We start from the raw sequence: 15,125 nt of genomic DNA, 5'->3' as shown, positions 1-15,125 counted from the left end.
ACTGTATCCCTTGGACCTTTTTATTGACGATGTAACACAGAAATTGCATCGGATTTATATACAAAAGGCACAATGCCGACTTAAGTACAAGAAGACTGACTCTTCCTACAGACCCTTTCTGTCACACTAGTTATAGATTCCGATGATTCACTTCAGGTTTACTGTATCCCTTGGACCTTCTTATTGACGATGAAACACAGAAATTGCATCGGAATCAAAAACAAAAGGCACAATGCCGACTTAAGTACATGAAGACCGACGCTTCTTACTGACTATGTTTTGAACCATTCCTGAGACACTGGTTATAGATTCCGATGCTTCACTCTAGGTTTACTGTATCCCTTGGACCTTCTTATTGACGATGAATCACAGAAATTGCATAGGAATTAAATACAAAAGGCACAATGCCGACTTAAGTACATGAAGACCGACACTTCTTTTGACAATGATTTGAACCATTCCTGTGACACTAGTTATAGATTCGGATGCTTCACTTCAGGTTTACTGTATCCCTTGGACCTTTTAATTGACGATGAAACACAGAAATTGCATCGGAATTAAATACAAAACGCACTATGCCGACTTAAGTACAAGAAGACTGACTCTTCCTACAGACCCTTTCTGTGACACTAGTTATAGATTCCGATGATTCACTTCAGGTTTACTGTATCCCTTGGACCTTCTTATTGACGATGAATCACAGAAATTGCATAGGAATTGAATCCAAAAGGCACAATGCCGACTTAAGTACATGAAGACCGACATTTCATACTGACTATGTTTTGAACCATTCCTGTAACACTAATTATAGATTCCGATGCTTCACTTCAGGTATACTGTATCCCTTGGACCTTCATATTGACGATGAAACGCAGAAATTCATAGGAATTAAATATAAAAGGCACAATGCCGACTTAAGGACAGGAAGACTGACTCTTCCTACTGACCATTCCTGTGACACTAGTTATAGATTCCGATGCTTCACTTCAGGTTTACTGTATCCCTCGGACCTTCTTATTGACGATGAAACACAGAAATTGCATCGGAATTAAATACAAAAGGCACAATGCCGACTTAAGTACATGAAGACCGACACTTCTTACTGACTATGCTTTCAACCACTCCTGTGACACGAGTTATAGATTCCGATGCTTCACTTCAAGTTTACTGTATCCCTTGGGCCATCTTATTGACGATGAAACACAGAAATTGCATCCGAATTAAATACGAAAGGCACAATGCCGACTTAAGTACATGAGGACCGAAACTTCTTACTGACTATGCTTTGAACCATTCCTGTAACACTAGTTATAGATTCCGATGCTTCACTTCAGGTTTACTGTATCCCTTGGACCTTCTTATTGACGATGAAACACTGAAATTGCATCGGAATTAAATACAAAAGGCACAATGCCGTCTTAAGGACAAGAAGACTGACTCTTCCTACTGACCATTCCTGTGACACTAGTTATATATTCCGATGCTTCACTTCAGGTAAACTGTATCCCTTGGACCTTCTTATTGACGATGAAACACAGATATAGCATCGGAATCAAATACAAAAGGCACAATGCTGCCTTAAGTATAAGAAGACTTTATCTTCTTACTGACTATGTTTTGATCCATTCCTGTGACACTAGTTATGGATTCCGATTCTTCACTTCAGGTTTACTGTATCCCTTGGACGTTCTTATTGACGATGAAGCACAGAAATTGCATCGGAATTAAATACAAAAGGCACAATGCCGACTTAAGTACAAGAAGACTGACTCTTCCTACTGTCTAAGTTTTGAACCATTACTGTGACACTAGTTATAGATTCCGATGCTTGACTTCAGTTTTACTGTATCCCTTGGACCTTCTTATTGACGATGAAACACAGAAATCGCATCGGAATTAAATACAAAAGGCGCAAAGCTGACTTAAGTACAAGAGACTGACTCTTCTTACTGACAATGGTTTGAACCATTCCTGTGACACTAGTTATAGATTCCGATGCTTCACTTCAGGTTTACTGTATCCATTGGACGTTCGTATTGACGATGAAACATAGAAATTGCATCGGAATTAAATACAAAAGGCACAATGCCGACTTAATTACAAGAAGTCTGACTCTTCTTACTGACTATGTTTTGAAGCATTCCTGTGACACTAGTTATAGATTCCGATGCTTCACTTCAGGTTTACTGTATCCCTCTGACCATCTTATTGACAATGAAACACTGAAATTGCATCGGAATTAAATAGAAAAGGCACAATGCCGACTTAAGTAAAAGAAGACTGACTCTTCTTACTGTCTCTGTTTTGAACCATTCCTGTGACACTAGTTATAGATTCCGATGTTTGACTTCAGTTTACTGTATCCCTTGGACCTCCTTATTGAAGATGAAACACAGAAATAGCATCGGATTTAAATACAAAAGGCACAATGCCGACTTAAGTACATGAACACCGACACTTCTTACTGGCTATGTCTTGAACCATTCCTATGACACTAGTTATAGATTCCGATGCTTCACTTCAGGTTTACTGTATCCCTTGGACCTTCTTATTGACGATGAAACACAGAAATTGCATCGGAATTAAATACAAAAGGCACAATGCCGACTTAGGTACATGAAGACCGACACTTCTTACTGACTATGTTTTTAACCATTCCTGGGACACCAGTTATAGATTCCGATGCTTCACTCCAGGTTTACTGTATCCCTTGGACCTTCTTATTGACGATGAAACACAGAAATTGCTTCGGAATTAAATACAAATGGCACAATGCCGACATAAGTACATGAAGACCGACACTTCTTACTGACTATGTTTTGAACCATTCCTGTAACACTAGTTATAGATTCCGATGCTTCACTTCAGGTTTACTGTATCGCTTGGACCTTCTTATTTACGATCAAACACAGAAATTGCATCGGAATTAAATACAAAAGGCACAATGCCGACTTAAGGACAAGAAGACTGACTCTTCTTACTGACCCTTTCTGTGACACTAGTTATGGATTCCGATGCTTCACTTCAGGTTAACTGTATCCCTTGGACCTTCTTATTGACGATGAAACACAGAAATTGTATCGGAATTAAGAAACAAAAGGCACAATGCCGACTTAAGTACATGAAGACCGACACTTCTTACTGACTATGTTTTGAACCATTCCTGAACACTAGTTAAAGATTCCGATGCTTCACTTCAGGTTTACTGTATATCTTGGACCATCTTAGTGTCGATGAAACATAGATATTGCATCGGAATTAAATACAAAAGACACAATGCCGACTTAAGTACATGAAGACCGATACTTCTTCCTGTCTATGTTTTGAACCATTCCTATAACACTAGTTATAGATTCCGATGCTTCACTTCAGGTTCACTGTATCTCTTAGACCTTCTTATTGACGATGAAACACAGAAATTGCATCGGAATTAAATACAAAAGGCACAATGCCGACTTAAGGACGAGAAGACTGACTCTTCTTACTGACCATTCCTGTGACACTAGGTATAGAATCCGATGCTTCACTTCAGGTTTACTGTATCCCTTGGACCTTCTTATTGACGATGAAACACAGAAATAGCAGCGGAATTAAATACAAAAGGCACAATGCCGACTTAAGTAAGTGAAGACCGACACTTCTTACTGACTATGATTTGAACCATTCCTGTGACACTAGTTATAGATTCCGATGCTTCACTTCAGGTTTACTGTATCCCTTGGACCTTCTTATTGACGATGAAACACAGAAATTGCATCGGAATTAAATGCAAAGGGCACAATGCCGACTTAAGGACATGAAGACCGACACTTCTTACTGACTATGTTTTGAACCATTCCTGTGACACTAGTTACAGATTCCGATGCTTCACTTCAGGTTTACTGTATCCCTTGGACCTTCTTATTGACGATGAAACACAGAAATTGCATCGGAATTAAATGCAAAAAGCACAATGCCGACTTAAGGACAAGAAGACTGACTCTTCCTACTGACCATTCCTGTGACACTAGTTACAGATTCCGATGCTTCACTTCAGGTTTACTGTATCACTTGGACCTTCTTATTGACGATGGAACACAGATATTGCATCGGAATTAAATAAAAAAGGCACAATGCCGTCTTAAGGACAAGAAGACTGACTCTTCCTACTGACCATTCCTGTGAAACTAGTTATAGATTCCGATGCATCACCTCGGGTTTACTGTATCCCTTGGACCTTCTTATTGACGGTGTAACACAGAAATAGCATCAGATTTAAATACAAAAGGCACAATGCCGAGTTAAGTACATGAAGACCGGCACTTCGTACTGACAATGTCTTGAATCATTCCTGTGACACTAGTTATAGATTCCGATGCTTCACTCCTGGTTTACTGTATCCATTGGACGTTCGTATTGACGTTGAAACATAGAAATTGCATCGGAATTAAATACAAAAGGCACAATGCCGACTTAATTACAAGAAGTCTGACTCTTCTTACTGACTATGTTTTGAAGCATTCCTGTGACACTAGTTATAGATTCCGATGCTTCACTTCAGGTTTACTGTATCCCTCTGACCATCTTATTGACAATGAAACACTGAAATTGCATCGGAATTAAATAGAAAAGGCACAATGCCGACTTAAGTAAAAGAAGACTGACTCTTCTTACTGTCTCTGTTTTGAACCATTCCTGTGACACTAGTTATAGATTCCAATGTTTGACTTCAGTTTACTGTATCCCTTGGACCTCCTTATTGAAGATGAAACACAGAAATAGCATCGGATTTAAATACAAAAGGCACAATGCCGACTTAAGTACATGAACACCGACACTTCTTACTGGCTATGTTTTGAACCATTCCTATGACACTAGTTATAGATTCCGATGCTTCACTTCAGGTTTACTGTATCCCTTGGACCTTCTTATTGACGATGAAACACAGAAATTGCATCGGAATTAAATACAAAAGGCACAATGCCGACTTAGGTACATGAAGACCAACACTTCTTACTGACTATGTTTTTAACCATTCCTGGGACACCAGTTATAGATTCCGATGCTTCACTCCAGGTTTACTGTATCCCTTGGACCTTCTTATTGACGATGAAACACAGAAATTGCTTCGGAATTAAATACAAAAGGCACAATGCCGACATAAGTTCATGATGACCGACACTTCTTACTGACTATGTTTTGAACCATTCCTGTAACACTAGTTATAGATTCCGATGCTTCACTTCAGGTTTACTGTATCGCTTGGACCTTCTTATTTACGATCAAACACAGAAATTGCATCGGAATTAAATACAAAAGGCACAATGCCGACTTAAGGACAAGAAGACTGACTCTTCTTACTGACCCTTTCTGTGACACTAGTTATGGATTCCGATGCTTCACTTCAGGTTAACTGTATCCCTTGGACCTTCTTATTGACGATGAAACACAGAAATTGTATCGGAATTAAGAAACAAAAGGCACAATGCCGACTTAAGTACATGAAGACCGACACTTCTTACTGACTATGTTTTGAACCATTCCTGAACACTAGTTAAAGATTCCGATGCTTCACTTCAGGTTTACTGTATATCTTGGACCATCTTAGTGTCGATGAAACATAGATATTGCATCGGAATTAAATACAAAAGACACAATGCCGACTTAAGTACATGAAGACCGATACTTCTTCCTGTCTATGTTTTGAACCATTCCTATAACACTAGTTATAGATTCCGATGCTTCACTTCAGGTTCACTGTATCCCTTGGACCTTCTTATTGACGATGAAACACAGAAATTGCATCGGAATTAAATACAAAAGGCACAATGCCGACTTAAGGACGAGAAGACTGACTCTTCTTACTGACCATTCCTGTGACACTAGGTATAGAATCCGATGCTTCACTTCAGGTTTACTGTATCCCTTGGACCTTCTTATTGACGATGAAACACAGAAATAGCAGCGGAATTAAATACAAAAGGCACAATGCCGACTTAAGTAAATGAAGACCGACACTTCTTACTGACTATGATTTGAACCATTCCTGTGACACTAGTTATAAATTCCGATGCTTCACTTCAGGTTTACTGTATCCCTTGGACCTTCTTATTGACGATGAAACACAGAAATTGCATCGGAATTAAATGCAAAAGGCACAATGCCGACTTAAGGACATGAAGACCGACACTTCTTACTGACTATGTTTTGAACCATTCCTGTGACACTAGTTACAGATTCCGATGCTTCACTTCAGGTTTACTGTATCCCTTGGACCTTCTTATTGACGATGAAACACAGAAATTGCATCGGAATTAAATGCAAAAAGCACAATGCCGACTTAAGGACAAGAAGACTGACTCTTCCTACTGACCATTCCTGTGACACTAGTTACAGATTCCGATGCTTCACTTCAGGTTTACTGTATCACTTGGACCTTCTTATTGACGATGGAACACAGATATTGCATCGGAATTAAATAAAAAAGGCACAATGCCGTCTTAAGGACAAGAAGGCTGACTCTTCCTACTGACCATTCCTGTGAAACTAGTTATAGATTCCGATGCATCACCTCGGGTTTACTGTATCCCTTGGACCTTCTTATTGACGGTGTAACACAGAAATAGCATCAGATTTAAATACAAAAGGCACAATGCCGAGTTAAGTACATGAAGACCGGCACTTCGTACTGACAATGTCTTGAATCATTCCTGTGACACTAGTTATAGATTCCGATGCTTCACTCCAGGTTTACTGTATCCATTGGACGTTCGTATTGACGATGAAACATAGAAATTGCATCGGAATTAAATACAAAAGGCACAATGCCGACTTAATTACAAGAAGTCTGACTCTTCTTACTGACTATGTTTTGAAGCATTCCTGTGACACTAGTTATAGATTCCGATGCTTCACTTCAGGTTTACTGTATCCCTCTGACCATCTTATTGACAATGAAACACTGAAATTGCATCGGAATTAAATAGAAAAGGCACAATGCCGACTTAAGTAAAAGAAGACTGACTCTTCTTACTGTCTCTGTTTTGAACCATTCCTGTGACACTAGTTATAGATTCCGATGGTTGACTTCAGTTTACTGTATCCCTTGGACCTCCTTATTGAAGATGAAACACAGAAATAGCATCGGATTTAAATACAAAAGGCACAATGCCGACTTAAGTACATGAACACCGACACTTCTTACTGGCTATGTTTTGAACCATTCCTATGACACTAGTTATAGATTCCGATGCTTCACTTCAGGTTTACTGTATCCCTTGGACCTTCTTATTGACGATGAAACACAGAAATTGCATCGGAATTAAATACAAAAGGCACAATGCCGACTTAGGTACATGAAGACCGACACTTCTTACTGACTATGTTTATAACCATTCCTGGGACACCAGTTATAGATTCCGATGCTTCACTCCAGGTTTACTGTATCCCTTGGACCTTCTTATTGACGATGAAACACAGAAATTGCTTCGGAATTAAATACAAAAGGCACAATGCCGACATGAGTACATGAAGACCGACACTTCTTACTGACTATGTTTTGAACCATACCTGTAACACTAGTTATAGATTCCGATGTTTCACTTCAGGTTTACTGTATCGCTTGGACCTTCTTATTTACGATCAAACACAGAAATTGCATCGGAATTAAATACAAAAGGCACAATGCCGACTTAAGGACAAGAAGACTGACTCTTCTTACTGACCCTTTCTGTGACACTAGTTATGGATTCCGATGCTTCACTTCAGGTTAACTGTATCCCTTGGACCTTCTTATTGACGATGAAACACAGAAATTGTATCGGAATTAAGAAACAAAAGGCACAATGCCGACTTAAGTACATGAAGACCGACACTTCTTACTGACTATGTTTTGAACCATTCCTGAACACTAGTTAAAGATTCCGATGCTTCACTTCAGGTTTACTGTATCCCTTGGACCATCTTAGTGTCGATGAAACATAGATATTGCATCGGAATTAAATACAAAAGACACAATGCCGACTTAAGTACATGAAGACCGATACTTCTTCCTGTCTATGTTTTGAACCATTCCTATAACACTAGTTATAGATTCCGATGCTTCACTTCAGGTTCACTGTATCCCTTGGACCTTCTTATTGACGATGAAACACAGAAATTGCATCGGAATTAAATACAAAAGGCACAATGCCGACTTAAGGACGAGAAGACTGACTCTTCTTACTGACCATTCCTGTGACACTAGGTATAGAATCCGATGCTTCACTTCAGGTTTACTGTATCCCTTGGACCTTCTTATTGACGATGAAACACAGAAATAGCAGCGGAATTAAATACAAAAGGCACAATGCCGACTTAAGTAAATGAAGCCCGACACTTCTTACTGACTATGATTTGAACCATTCCTGTGACACTAGTTATAGATTCCGATGCTTCACTTCAGGTTTACTGTATCCCTTGGACCTTCTTATTGACGATGAAACACAGAAATTGCATCGGAATTAAATGCAAAAGGCACAATGCCGACTTAAGGACATGAAGACCGACACTTCTTACTGACTATGTTTTGAACCATTCCTGTGACACTAGTTACAGATTCCGATGCTTCACTTCAGGTTTACTGTATCCCTTGGACCTTCTTATTGACGATGAAACACAGAAATTGCATCGGAATTAAATGCAAAAAGCACAATGCCGACTTAAGGACAAGAAGACTGACTCTTCCTACTGACCATTCCTGTGACACTAGTTACAGATTCCGATGCTTCACTTCAGGTTTACTGTATCACTTGGACCTTCTTATTGACGATGGAACACAGATATTGCATCGGAATTAAATAAAAAAGGCACAATGCCGTCTTAAGGACAAGAAGACTGACTCTTCCTACTGACCATTCCTGTGAAACTAGTTATAGATTCCGATGCATCACCTCGGGTTTACTGTATCCCTTGGACCTTCTTATTGACGGTGTAACACAGAAATAGCATCAGGTTTAAATACAAAAGGCACAATGCCGAGTTAAGTACATGAAGACCGGCACTTCGTACTGACAATGCCTTGAATCATTCCTGTGACACTAGTTATAGATTCCGATGCTTCACTCCAGGTTTACTGTATCCCTTGGACCTTCTTATTAACGATGAAACACAGAAATTGCATCGGTATTAAATACAAAAGGCACAATGCCGTCTTAAGGACAAGAAGACTGACTCTTCCTACTGACCATTCCTGTGAAACTAGTTATAGATTCCGATGCATCACCTCAGGTTTACTGTATGCCTTGGACCTTCTTATTGACGGTGAAACACAGAAATAGCATCAGATTTAAACACAAAAGGCACAATGCCGACTTAAGTACATGAAGACCGACACTTCTTACTGACTATGTTTTGAACCATTCCTGTGACATTAGTTATAGATTCCGATGCTTCACTTCAGGTTTACTGTATCCCTTGGACCTTCTTATTGACGATGAAACACAGAAATTGTATCGGAATTAAATACAAAAGGCACAATGCCGACTTAGGTACATGAAGACCGACACTTCTTACTGACTATGCTGTGAACCATTCCTGGGACACAAGTTATAAATTCCGATGCTTCACTCCAGGTTTACTGTATCCCTTTGACCTTCTTATTGACGATGAAACACAGAAATTGCTTCGGAATTTAATACAAAAGGCACAATGCCGACTTTAGTTTATGAAGACCGACACTTCTTACTGACTATGTTTTGAACCATTCCTGTAACACTAGTTATTGATTCCGATGCTTCACTTCAGGTTTACTGTATCCCTTGGACCTTCTTATTGACGATGAAACACAGAAATTGCATCGGAATTCAATACAAAAGGCACAATGCCGACGTAAGGACAAGAAGACTGACTCTTCCTACTGACCCTTTCTGTGACACTAGTTATAGATTCCGATGCTTCACTTCAGGTTTACTGTATCCCTTGGACCTTCTTATTGACGATGAAACACAGAAATTGCATCGGAATTATATACAAAAGGCACAATGCCGACTTAAGTACATGAAGACCTACACTTCTAATTGTCTATGTTTTGATCCATTTCTGTAACACTAGTTATAGATTCCGATGCTTCACTCCGGGTTTACTGTAACTCTTGGACCATCTTAGTGACGATGAAACACAGAAATTGCATCGGAATTGAATACAAAAGGCACAATATCGACTTAAGTACATGACGACCGACACTTCTTACTGACTATGTTTTGAACCATTCCTGTAACACTAGTTAAAGATTCCGATGCTTCACTTCAGGTTTACTGTATCGCCTGGACCTTCTTATTGACGATGAAACACAGAAATTGCATCGGAATTAAATACAAAAGGCACAATGCCGACTTAAGGACAAGAAGACTGACTCTTCTCACTGACCATTCCTGTGACACTAGTTATAGATTCCGATGCTTCACTTCAGGTTTACTGTGTCCCTTGGACCTTCTTATTGACGATGAAACACAGAAATTGCATCGGAATTAAATACAAAAGGCACAATGCCGACTTAAGTACATGAAGACCGACACTTCTTACTGGTTATGTTTTGAACCATTCCTGTGACACTAGTTATAGATTCCGATGCTTCACTTCAGGTTTACTGTATCCCTTGGACCTTCTTATTGACGATGAAACACAGAAATTGCATCGGAATTAAATACAAAAGGCGCAATGCCGACTTAAGGGCGAGAAGACTGACTCTTCCTACTGACCCTTTCTGTGCCACTAGTTATAGATTCCGATGCTTCACTTCAGGTTTACTGTATCCCTTGGACCTTCTTATTGACGATGTAACACAGAAATTGCATCGGAATTTAATACAAAAGACACAATGCCGACTTAAGTACATGAAGACCGACACTTAGTACTGACAATGTTTTGAACCATTCCTGTGACAGTGGTTATAGATTCCGATGCATCACCTCAGGTTTACTGTATCCCTTGGACCTTCTTATTGACGATGAAACACAGAAATAGCATCAGATTTTAATACAAAAGGCACAATGCCGACGTAGGTACATGAAGACCGACACTTCTTACTGTCTATGTTTTGAACCATTCCTGTGACACTAGTTATAGATTCCGATGCTTCACTTCAGGTTTACTGTATCCCTTGGACCTTCTTATTGACGATGAAACACAGAAATTGCATCGGAATTAAATACAAAAGGCTCAATGCTGACTTAGGTACATGAAGACCGACACTTCTTACTGACTATGTTTTGAACCATTCCTGGGACACCAGTTATAGATTCCGATGCTTCACTCCAGGTTTACCGTATCCCGTGGACCTTCTTATTGACGATGAAACACAGAAATTGCTTCGGAATTAAATACAAAAGGCACAATACCGACTTTAGTTTATGAAGACCGACACTTCTTACTGACTATGTTTTGAACCATTCCTGTAACACTAGTTATAGATTCCGATGCTTCACTCAGGTTTACTGTATCCCTTGGACCTTCTTATTGACGATGAAACACAGAAATTGCATCGGAATTCAATACAAAAGGCACAATGCCGACGTAAGGACAAAAAGACTGACTCTTCCTACTGACCCTATCTGTGACACTAGTTGTAGATTCCGATGCTTCACTCCAGGTTTACTGTATCCCTTGGACCTTCTTATTGACGATGAAACACAGAAATTGCATCGGAAATAAATACAAAAGGCACAATGGCGACTTAAGTACATGAAGACCGACACTTCTTACTGGTTATGTTTTGAACCATTCCTGTGACACTAGTTATAGATTCCGATGCTTCACTTCAGGTTTACTGTATCCCTTGGACCTTCTTATTGACGATGAAACACAAAAATTGCATCGGAATTAAATACAAAAGGCGCAATGCCGACTTAAGGGCAAGAAGACTCACTCTTCCTACTGACCATTTCTGTGATACTAGTTATAGTTTCCGATGCTTCACTTCAGGTTTACTGTATCCCTTTGACCTTCTTATTGACGATGAAACACAGAAATTGCATCGGAATTCAATACAAAAGGCACAATGCCGTCGTAAGGACAAGAGGACTGACTCTTCCTACTGACATTTTCTGTGACACTAGTTATAGATTCCGATGCTTCACTCCAGGTTTACTGTATCCCTTGGACCTTCTTATTAACGATGAAACACAGAAATTGCATCGGTATTAAATACAAAAGGCACAATGCCGTCTTCAGGACAAGAAGACTGACTCTTCCTACTGACCATTCCTGTGAAACTAGTTATAGATTCCGATGCATCACCTCAGGTTTACTGTATGCCTTGGACCTTCTTATTGACGGTGAAACACAGAAATAGCATCAGATTTAAACACAAAAGGCACAATGCCGACTTAAGTACATGAAGACCGACACTTCTTACTGACTATGTTTTGAACCATTCCTGTGACACTAGTTATAGATTCCGATGCTTCACTTCAGGTTTACTGTATCCCTTGGACCTTATTATTGACGATGAAACACGGAAATTGCATTGGAATTAAATACAAAAGGCACAATGCCGACTGAAGTACATGAAGACCTACACTTCTTACTGTCTATGTTTTGAACCATTCCTGTAACACTAGTTATAGATTCCGATGCTTCACTTCAGGTTTACTGTATCCCTTGGACCTTCTTATTGACGATGAAACACAGAAATTGCATCGGAATTAAATACAAAAGGCACAATGCCGACTTAAGGACAAGAAGACTGAGTCTTCTTACTGACCATTCCTATGACACTAGTTATGGATTACGATGATTCACTTCAGGTATACTGTGTCCCTTGGACCTTCTTATTGACGATGAAACACAGAAATTGCATCGGAATTAAATACAAAACGCACAATGCCGACTTAAGTACATGAAGACCGACACTTCTTACTGGTTATGTTTTGAACCATTCCTGTGACACTAGTTATAGATTCCGATGCTTCACTTCAGGTTTACTGTATCCCTTGGACCTTCTTATTGACGATGAAACACAGAAATTGCATCGGAATTAAATACAAAAGGCGCAATGCCGACTTAAGGGCAAGAAGACTGACTCTTCCTACTGACCATTTCTGTGACACTAGTTATAGATTCCGATGCTTCACTTCAGGTTTACTGTATCCCTTGGACCTTTTTACCGACGATGAAACATAGAAATTGCATCGGATTTGAATACAAAAGGCACAATGCCGACTTAAGTACATGAAGACCGACACTTCTTACTGACTATGTTTTGAACCATTCCTGTGACACTAGTTACAGATTCCGATGCTTCACTTCAGGTTTACTGTATCCCTTGGACCTTCTTATTGACGATGAAACACAGAAATTGCATCGGAATTAAATACAAAAAGCACAATGATGACTTAAGGACAAGAAGACTGACTCTTCCTACTGACCATTCCTGTGACACTAGTTATGGATTCCGATGCTTCACTTCAGGTTCACTGTATCCCTTGGACCTTCTTATTGACGATGAAACACAGAAATTGCATCGGAATTACATACAAAAGGCACAATGCCGACTTAAGTACATGAAGACCGACACTTCTTACTGAGTATGTTATGATCCATTCCTGTAACACTAGTTACTGATTCTGATGGTTCACTTCAGGTTTACTGTATCCCTTGGACCTCCTTATTGACGATGAAACACAGAAATTGCATCGGAATTAAATACCAAACGCACAATTCCGACTTAAGTACATGAAGACCGACACTTCTTACTGACTTTGATTTGAACCTTTCCTGTGACACTAGTTATAGATTCCGATGCTTCACTCCAGGTTTACTGTATCCCTTGGACCTTCTTAATGACGATTAAACACAGAAATTGCATCGGAATTAAATACAAAAGGCACAATGCCGACTTAAGTACATGAAGACGGACACTTCCTACTGACTATGTTTTGAACCATTCCTGTGTCACTAGTTATAGATTCCGATGCTCCACTTCAGGTTTACTGTATCGCTTGGACTATCTTATTACGATGAAACACAGAAATTGCATCGGATTAAATACAAAACGCACAATGCCGACTTAAGGACAAGAAGACTGACTCTTCCCACTGACCACTCCTGTGACACTAGTTATAGATTCCGATGCTTCACTTCAGGATTTCTGTATCACTTGGACCTTCTTATTGACGATGAAACACAGAAATTGCATCGGAATTAAATGCAAAAGGCACAATGCCGACTTAAGTACATGAAGACCGACACTTCTCACTGACTGTGTTTTGAACCATTGCTGTGACACTAGTTACAGATTCCGATGCTTCACTTCAGGTTGACTGTATCCCTTGGACCTTCTTATTGACGATGAAACACAGAAATTGCATCGGAATTAAATACAAAATGCACAATGCCGACTTAAGGACAAGAAGACTGACTCTTCCTACTGACCATTCCTGTGACACTAGTTATAGATTCCGATGCTTCAATTCAGGTTTACTGTATCCCTTGGACCTTCTTATTGACGATGAAACACAGAAATTGCATCGGAATTAAATACAAAAGGCAGAATGCCGACTTAAGTACATGAAGACCGAAACTTCTTACTGACTATGCTTTGAACCATTCCTGTAACACTAGTTATAGATTCCGATGCTTCACTTCAGGTTTACTGTATCCCTTGGACCTTCTTATTGTCGATGAAACACAGAAATTGCATCGGAATTAAATACAAAAGGCACAATGCCGTCTTAAGGACAAGAAGACTGTATCTTCGTACTGACTATGTTTTGATCCATTCCTGTGACACTAGTTATAGATTCCGATGCTTCACTTCAGGTTCACTGTATCCTTTGGACGTTCTTAATGACGATGAAACACAGAAATTGCATCGGAATTAAATACAAAAGGCACAATGCCGACTTAAGTACAAGAAGACTGACTCTTCCTACTGTCTAAGTTTTGAACCATTCCTGTGACACTAGTTATAGATTGGGTTGCTTGACTTCAGTTTTACTGTATCCCTTGGACCTTCTTATTGACGATGAAACACAGAAATTGCATCGGAATTAAATACAAAAGGCACAAAGCCGACTTAAGTACAAGAGACTGACTCTTCTTACTGACAATGTTTTGAACCATTCCTGTGGCACTAGTTACAGATTCCGATGCTTCACTTCAGGTTTACT

This window comes from Schistocerca serialis, unplaced genomic scaffold (genome assembly GCF_023864345.2).
Source record: "Schistocerca serialis cubense isolate TAMUIC-IGC-003099 unplaced genomic scaffold, iqSchSeri2.2 HiC_scaffold_1362, whole genome shotgun sequence".
In the NCBI taxonomy this organism is placed as follows: domain Eukaryota; kingdom Metazoa; phylum Arthropoda; class Insecta; order Orthoptera; family Acrididae; genus Schistocerca; species Schistocerca serialis.
The sequence above is the reverse complement of the archived record's forward strand: the minus strand, read 5'-3'. Positions refer to the sequence as shown.